A 9172-nucleotide genomic window follows, 5' to 3' on the forward strand; every position below is an offset into this window, starting at 1 on the left:
AGATGATAGCTTACAAATGCAACAAGTTAGATGGGTGAATTTGAAATTGTGATCTTTGAACTGAAATTCTGGATGAGTAACAAATTTTTATCCTGATCAGTTAAAAAAAAAAAAAGCAGCACTATTCTCTACATCGTTCATACGAAGCTAAACACAAAACGTACAATATTATGTAAGTATAGACGAAAGTGGGAAAGAGTAGCACCCCCCCACCCCCACCCCCAATTTTTTTTTTTTAATTTCTTCTCTCAAAAGGTATAAAAAGATAATGTATTCTAATTAGCAATGATAATTTTTTTTTTCAAGTCCCTTGTATCCTGACACCAGAAACATTTATAAAAACCAAATTTCACATCAAAGAGCCCGCTTGCTTGAGAACTTAACTTCAGATAATATCTGAGTGTTAGAGGGTTCATAAGTGGAAATTTCCCTGCATGAACTAGCTCTCTTACTAAATGATAAGCTTAAAAGAAGTAGAGATTTAAAAGAGCGATATGCCTATGAATTAAGCCTGCATAAAACGAACGGGAATTACAGGTTTCTGATAACGTTAGAAGATTACTAACAGCAATAGCATAGTAGCAATTACATTAAAAAATGTTTTCTGTATTTCAAATGGTTTCAATGTATTTTTTTTGGGACTCGAGATGAATGAATTTCGAAACCTGTCATATCAGAACGTCGATGCTTTAGACAATCATATAAAGATTTTTTTTTATATATATATACGATGTAATCAAAGATTAAATGTTGTGATTTTCAAAGAGATTACAAACATTATAACTCAAAAATGTAACCATTTTGTTGGATTAATTTTAGTAAGATTTCATTATTAAAATTATATATGTATATATTAAATTTTGGACGTGTATATATATATATATAAATATGATTATTCAAAAATACAGCTCACTAAGTACATGCATAATTTCGTATATGGCCTTAATATCATTACTGTAAATATATAAAAAATTTTGAATCACATCAATCAACCAACAGGAATGGTCTCCTCAAAGTTTTCTCGCATACTGTCTAATAAACTTGTCACGCCAGAGCATGGCTTACATGGCATTGGCATACAATAGATACGAAATATTAACTTTTGAAGTGAATTTAGCACTTTTCTTGAATCTATCGTGTCATATTTGACGAATTATTTCGTGATTAATCCCTGGCAGACGTTTAATGGTACCCGAAACTCGAATCTGGGTTTTAGACACGTTTTTCTCAACAAATTGAAATAAAAATTTGACACAAAACTGCACTTGTAGTCACAAAATCTCATACCAAATTTGATATATTTAAGTCACTGCGTTTCCGGATTATCGGTCTTAAATACTTCTAAAAGTACAGTAGGATAGACAGTCAACCTGAATTAAAATTTGATACTTGTATATACTATAAATGTTAAATCTGTGTACCAAATTTTATTTACCTAGCTCTCTTCGTCTTAATTTATATTTGAATAGCTGGACAGACGGTCATCCTCTGGACAGATTTTACTCAAAATTTGATAGAAATTTGAAAGTTTTGTCTAAAGACCATATACTAAATTTCATTAATATAGCTCAAAACAGTTTTGAGTTATCTTTGTCACAGACAGACGTACATTTTCCAAAAATGTGTCTTTCGAAAGTTTTTACATTAAAATTTTTGAAAGTTTTGCCTAAAGACCCTATACCAAATTTCATCCATTTAGCTCAAAACAATTTTTGAGTTATCTTTGTGACCGACAGACGGACATGTTCCAAAAATGTGTTTTTCGAACTCGGGGAGGTCTAAAACGTGGAGATTCGTCAAAACCTCCAGTTCGAATTTTTTGACGATTATTATATTTTCTATATACTACGTATATAAGAAAGCAAAAATGAAGAGATTCAAAATTCAAATTTGAATTATCTTCCCTGAAAGAGTGATTCTGAAATTATAAGTGAGATTCAAGGGAGAAGGGGAACACTTCAGCAACTTTTTAATATTTTTTTTCTTGGAAAAAATGCCCAGTTTTTACTCTAAGAATGTAACAATATATTAACTAATAATATGCATGCACGTTTTATGTAATAACAAAATACATAAAACTTACATGCATAGCAAATATAACAAAATTCATGAACAAACTACTGACAGGTGGAAATAAATGTAATTATGCCTCATAAAGTTGTCTGACTCTTTTAGTTAAAATAGCATTGTTTTTTTTTTTTTTTTTTTTTTTTTTTTATCAAGCAAAAATTATTTGTTGAGTCCCTAGACAGACATATTTTCTTGTTATGCGTGCTGTGAGTCAAAGCTAATGTAGCTTCATGTTGAAGTACTTTTTTAAATTCAAGTGACCTAAAATAAAAATGTTATATTTTTACACAAAATGTCTTCCCTAAGAAAAAAAAAAGATTTTCCACACACACACACACACACACAAAATATAACTAACTATTAGAGCCTTTTTCTATCTGTTTTCATGCTAACAATGTCATCTAGCGCCATCTCGTAAATGTTTGAGGTACTTGCATTGTTGCCATAGGATGATAACTTATTAATTACTGAACATTTTGAGAGAGGACCCTGGTGGATGTGAGATGAAAAAATATTGAAAAATATTCATATGTTGTTGTTTCTAATGGCTCTTGTCTAGACAGGCCCACTGACTTTAAGAAGTCATTTATATTCATATGTAATCAGTATGCGATTCATTTCTAAATAATTTCTCCGAAAAAGCATAATCTTACAAAAAAAGAAAAAAAAAAAAAAAAAAAAAAGGACTGCTCAGCTAAGCTTAGTTTTCCAGATATTGTTAATGTAAATCACATATGCCTGTTTCTAATATTCATGATGAATATTTATTACACGTTCTCATTGTACACAGTAAATCATTCTATCGTGTGAATCTATGGCTTATTTTCTTTTTTAAAACTTAAAGCAACACAGATGCATGCTTGAAAAAAAAAGTCCACCTCTGCGTTAAAAAAAAAAAGGGGGGGGGACTGCTGAGCTAAGCTTAGTTTTCCAGATATTGTTAATGTAAATCACATATGCCTATTTCTAATATTCATGATGAATATTTATTACACGTTATCATTGTACACAGTAAATCCTTCTATCGTGTGAATCTATGGCTTATTTTCTTTTTTAAAACTTAAAGCAACACAGATGCATGCTTGAAAAAAAAGTCCACCTCTGCGTTAAAAAAAAAGGGGGGGGGGACTGCTGAGCTAAGCTTAGTTTTCCAGATATTGTTAATGTAAATCACATATGCCTATTTCTAATATTCATGATGAATATTTATTACACGTTATCATTGTACACAGTAAATCCTTCTATCGTGTGAATCTATGGCTTATTTTCTTTTTTAAAACTTAGAGCAACACAGATGCATGCTTGAAAAAAAAGTCCACCTCTGCGTTAAAAAAAAAGGGGGGGGGGACTGCTGAGCTAAGCTTAGTTTTCCAGATATTGTTAATGTAAATCACATATGCCTATTTCTAATATTCATGATGAATTTTTATCACAAGTTCTGATTGTACACAGTAAATTATTCTATCGTGTGAATCTATGGCTTATTTTCTTTTCTTTAAAACTTAAAGCAACATAGATGCATAGCTTGAAAAAAAAAGTCCACCTCTGCGTTAAAAATAAAAAGACTTGTTTTCTGAATAACGATTTCACAAAGCGGCCGAAAAACAAAAGCAAAACATTTGTTAAACGAATAATTGGAAGGAACTCTCCTCTCATCGAGTGATTTGAAAAGCGGCTCGATTACAATGGCAGGAAACGGGAGCCAATCAAAAGGTGCCGACGCCGATGGAAAAAAGCGCTCTTTAACCAAATTTGCCCTCGGCCGTAAAAACGACCGATATGACCAGAAGGAGTGAAGGTAGACAAACCAAAAGATGTTCGGAGGGTGGTTGTTTTTTTGCAGACAATGGAGATGGGCAAGACGTTCTGATTCATAGCGGTGGTCGTGCCTTATTGCCTAATGATATCTTCACTTTTTTTCTGCATTGTCTTCCGAAATATACGGAAGGTTTTCCACGGAACTGTTCCATTAGTAGCATTTCGCTTCTGTTTCGAAATCGGTTTTGCGGAGCCATTAACGGAGGCTACTTTTCTTCATATTTCGTGTACGATTTCGAAGCTGTTTGCTGACGTAATGAAATCATTGTTCCATTTAATTGGACAAGCAAAAACATGTTTGTTCCAGATGTGTGGACAATGAAATTTAAAACGCATCGCAGATTAAAAAGTTTACAATTTATGCAAATAATTTCTATTCGTTAAATCACCGACAGAATTTTTCTCTTGTATACTTACATCAAGCATGTGAAAATCTTGAATTAAAATAAACATCTTTATGAGCAGCAAGCATTTAAAATAAAAGTTTTATAGCATTTTGTAATTTGATTCCTTAATTTTCTAATTATACATAACTATTATTAGCGAGCCAATCAGTAATAAAATAGGATCATCCGTGTCATTAGCATTCTACTATTGTTCTGTTTGAATGTGGGTGTGGGTGTATATGAGTTAGTAGCGCAAGAGCCAAACTTGGCTTAACTGCGCCAGTCGCATGGTTAAAATATTCGAAATCGTGGGTAAGGAACTACGTGTTTTGTTTGGAAGAACTTACTACTGATGATAAAATAATACCAACCAGGCCATTAGCATTCTATTGCTGTTGCATGGAAAGGCCATTTTTAATGCTTATGAAAGGAAATTTACCGGTAAAGGCCGTTTTTAATGCTTATGAAAAGAAATTTCTTGTCAGATTTGAAAGTAATCACTGTAAGTAAGATCTTCTGTAAAATAAAAAAGGTGGTTTCAGGAAAGAAATGCCAAATGTCAGTAAGAAAACATTAACTTTGCAGTAGCCCTTGATGTTTTTTTATTGTTAGCTTCAGAAAATCAAATCTATCACTTTAGGCCTTTCATTTTACTAAACCTTTGGGGATAATCATTAATTTCTCTACAACATTAACAAAACGTGTATAAATATGATGAGTGATTTGAGAGAAAAGATTTAATTTTTTGAATTCATAAAAATTCCTCTACATTTTAAGTGCATAGGTATCAAGAACTCCAGTATACTATTAAAAAAAAAAAACAAAAAAAAAAAAAAAAACAGACCTTTGTTTATTTATTTATTTTCAAAATAGTTATAAAAATGAAAATTTTTCGGGGGGTTAATATTCAACGAAGTATTCAGAAAGAAAGATTTTGAGAGAATTAATTTTTGAAAATAATTCTCAAAATAAGGTTTTTGTGAGTTATAGCTTTCGAATTAGTATTCAAAATTTGCCCTTTAACTTTCGTGCCCATGCTTCAGACAGGCGTCGAATTATCATTGCTAAAACTTATAACCCGAAATTAAATTATTCTAAGATACTAAAATTCGATACAAAAACTTCACAAATTCTACAAAAACTTTCGATGTTTTTTGTATTCGTAATTGACTTAGTAGAACAGCACATCGTCAAAGCAAAAAGTGCGGTCTATTTAAAAAAATAAATTTTCAAGACTTTTGGGAGTTTTAGTAAATTGAGCAATTCACAAGAAGGAAAAGCTTATTCACAAAGCTTCAGACAGAAGGAAAAGCTTCAGCTTATCGAATCTATAATTATTTAACATAATCCAAAAATGAGGTTGCGAAAATTCAAAATGCATCATTTCGTGGAAAATCCTTTCAAAAAAGGAGTTATGTTTGAGATTGGATTCATTATACTAGATATCCGAAAAGTACCTTTGAATTTTTAAGTAAGTTATATTAAGCTCGTAATTTTTAAACACGATCAGAAGACGAGGATAACACCCGCGCTGGTACCCTTTCTCCAAACTTCCACACTACACCAGCGGGAGGACATTTGGCCAAACGAATTTAGCATGTAACAGGCCGGCATCCTGGCATAGGGGTAGCGCATCTTCCTCATGATCGGGGCGTCCCGGGTTCGAGTCCCGGTTTGGGCATGGTTGTTCTTCCTGTTCTATCTGTGAAATGTGTGAATGTGCCCTCCTGTAAAAAGGGGTTGTGCAAGCGAATGAGTGATGCGTGAGTAGTCAAGTCGTACGCTTGGCCCAAGTTGGCTCTACGATAAAAACAAGAGACGCTCCCCCTTTGGCTTAAATCGGCTGTCCTTGAACAGCGGGCTTGTCCGTGGCAAGTGCCATAAGAAACAACAACAGCATGTAACAGATCCTCTATTTTTTTGTGAAACCGGGTCTCTAACCCTCAGATCCCGAACACGACTAGGTTCTTTGCACTGTTGAACAGTTATTAAAAGGAAACAAACAAAAATACGCATTTGACAGTGTTTTTTTTTTTTGTTAATAAGTCTTTTTTTTTTCTATGTGCTTGTCTTTAACAATGTTAAGAGTATTTCAATGCTCACTTCATTAATCGCATGCAAAGTATTGAAATGAAACATCGAAAAAATCGCCATAAATTCGTTATGACATTCATAAATCAACGATCTGGAAGGTAGGTATCGATTATACGAAATCCTTGCTTTATGCTTTGTCTGCATCTCAGATTTAAATTCGATAATAGGCACGACAAAATTACGTCATTCTTCATCCAAAAAGCTGTATTAAAACGAGAATGAGTAACTTGATGTCATTAGGTGTTAAGTTCATTTCAAAATTATCAAGTGCAATTTCTCTGAAACTTTTTCGCATATATGAATACCGAATATATATTTAGGATGCTTTTTTACTTTCTTGTATACATAGTATAGAGAAAGCATTGTAATCGTCAAAAAATTCGAACTCGAGATTTTGATGAATCACCATATTTTACACCATCCTTGAGCTCGATAAACATATTTTCGGTGTTACATTTGTGATACGATAACCCAAAAACTTCTTGAGCTTAACGTATGAAATTTGGTATACTATCTAAACTCCAAATTCGTAAACATTTATCAAATTTTGAGCTAAATCTGCTCCGTGGAAGTCCGTCAGGCATTTGAATATGAGTTAACAAGATAACGATGAGATTAGATAAATAAAATTCGGTACACAGATTTAACATATATAGTGCAGCCTCCTATTAAATTTTGAACTAAATCCAACAAGGAGTTGACTACCTGTCGATCTGTACTTTAAGAAACATGTAAACGCAATAATTCAAAAACGCAGTAACTGAAATATATCAAATTTGATATAGTTTAGTTTAGTTAAATTTTATTATGTCCTGTTTAAAGCAACACTAGGGCTATTTTGGGACGAACCTCGTAATTTTGAACCGCGGTCAGATGACGAGGACGACACCTGAGCTGACGACACTTTCACCATATTTTGGCGTGGTGTGGTGTGGAGAACACCACACCACGCCAAAATGTGATATAAAAGTGTATGCCTACAAGTGTAGTTTTGTATCATAATTTTTATTTCAATCGGTTGGGAAAAACACATCTAAAAGATAAATTCGATTTTCGGATATTATTAAGAATCAATCACGAGTAAACTCGTTAAGGATGACAGGATAGATTCGCTAAAAATTCTAAATAAACGCCAAAGATTAATATTTCGTAAAACTATTGCAGCCAATACCATGGAAAAAGTTTTCTGGGATAAAACTTTTATTAAAGAGTATGCGAGAAAACTTGGGGGAAACAGCACCCACAGGTTTTTTTTAACACTAATTGAAATCAAAATAAGGAAAATAATTATAATTTTAACAATATCACATGCCGGCGTCCTTGCATCTTCCACGTGATCTGGGCGTCCCGGTTTCGAATCCCGGTTCGGGCATGATTGTTCTTCACCTGTGTTCTATCTGTGAGGTGTGTGAATGTGCTCCCCTGTAAAAAGGGGTTGTGCAAGCGAATGTGTGAGTTTCATCTTCATATGAGCTAGAAGTCAGACTTCTGCCCTCGGGTGCTCAGGGGTCTTTACCCTCAGAAGCTACTGCAACCCCTTTCCATGGCAACGCGGAATTCTACATCATCATCAACAAGATCACATATTTCAAATTTCATTTATTTAAATCTTTGCGTTTAATATGCGTGTGGAAATATGGATAAGCAGAATAATTTAATTCACAATTTGTTAAGAATTCACAATTTAAATGCTAATTCACAATACAAACTTTATTTATTTAAGTCGTTGTGTTTTTGAGTTATATTGCTTACATTCATGCAAAAGTATAGACTGAAAAGTATGACATTCAATATGTGGATGAGCTTGCTTCAAAATTTAATATGGATCTATACTTTGCATATTAAATCTGTGTGTCAAATTTTATCCATCTAGCGTTTCACGTTTTCCAGTTATTGCGCTCATTTGTACTCGGATCGGCAAACAATTCGGATACTTTCTTTAATTAAATTTTCATTCGGATACTTTTTTAATTAAATTTTCATTCGGATACTTTCTTTAATTGATTCCGTTCAAAATTTGTTGCAAATTCAGACATTTTTGTGTAAAGACAACTTTTGCTAAAATTTCATTTGCCTAGTTGAAAGCATTGTTGAGGCATTGTCAGACCAATAAATGGGCATAATTTTAAAAAATTAGTTTTTTGGATACAGAAAGGTCTTAAAGATGAAAGTCAAAATCTCGAGTTCGAATTTTTACAATGCTTCTTTGTATAATTGTATACAAAAAAAAAAAAAAAAAAAAAAAAAACTTAATTTATGAAGGGAAAAAAATGGAGTATATCTCCTGCGTTTAACTTTTGATAAGTTTTTAAAAATAGAACACTTTTCGGGCACTTCCAATCTCAGTTGATTCTTAAGCATTTAAATCATAAAATATCTTGCAATTTCAAAAAAAAAAAAAAAAGTTGGAGGCGCCGGGTATCGATCCCGGTACCTCTCGCATGCTAAGCGAGCGCTCTACCATCTGAGCTACGCCCCCTTCGGACAGCAAGCGTTAACAGGTGAGTTAGTTCAGAACATCGCTGCTCAAGTAACCTAGTTTTGACAAGGAGGAAACTGGATCTGGGACAATCAGTCCAGTGAAGGAGAGTAAAGTAGAAAGTTTTAGTAAGATATAAATCGCTCGTCTTGCTGCTTTTCTGAATTGAATTTGAAGAAACCTTTTAACTTAAGAGGAACTTGCATACTTTTCTATTCATTTCATGTTGTTATTGCAGAATATTAGACATTTTTTTAATTCAAATTTATTTCAAGTATTTTTTTTTCAAAAAATGTCGATTTCTAATCTTAAATAATTTTATAAA

The 9172-nt window shown here is 32.8% G+C and overlaps 1 non-coding gene across 1 annotated transcript; it reads right to left on the reverse strand.

Annotated features, from left to right (window-relative positions):
• Positions 1–8774: 8774 nt before the first annotated feature.
• Trnaa-agc (transfer RNA alanine (anticodon AGC)) lies at positions 8775–8847 on the reverse strand. The gene has a single exon. It is a non-coding gene; the product is annotated as a tRNA-Ala (tRNA).
• Positions 8848–9172: the final 325 nt, after the last annotated feature.

The sequence above is a fragment of the Argiope bruennichi genome, chromosome 10 (genome assembly GCF_947563725.1).
Source record: "Argiope bruennichi chromosome 10, qqArgBrue1.1, whole genome shotgun sequence".
In the NCBI taxonomy this organism is placed as follows: domain Eukaryota; kingdom Metazoa; phylum Arthropoda; class Arachnida; order Araneae; family Araneidae; genus Argiope; species Argiope bruennichi.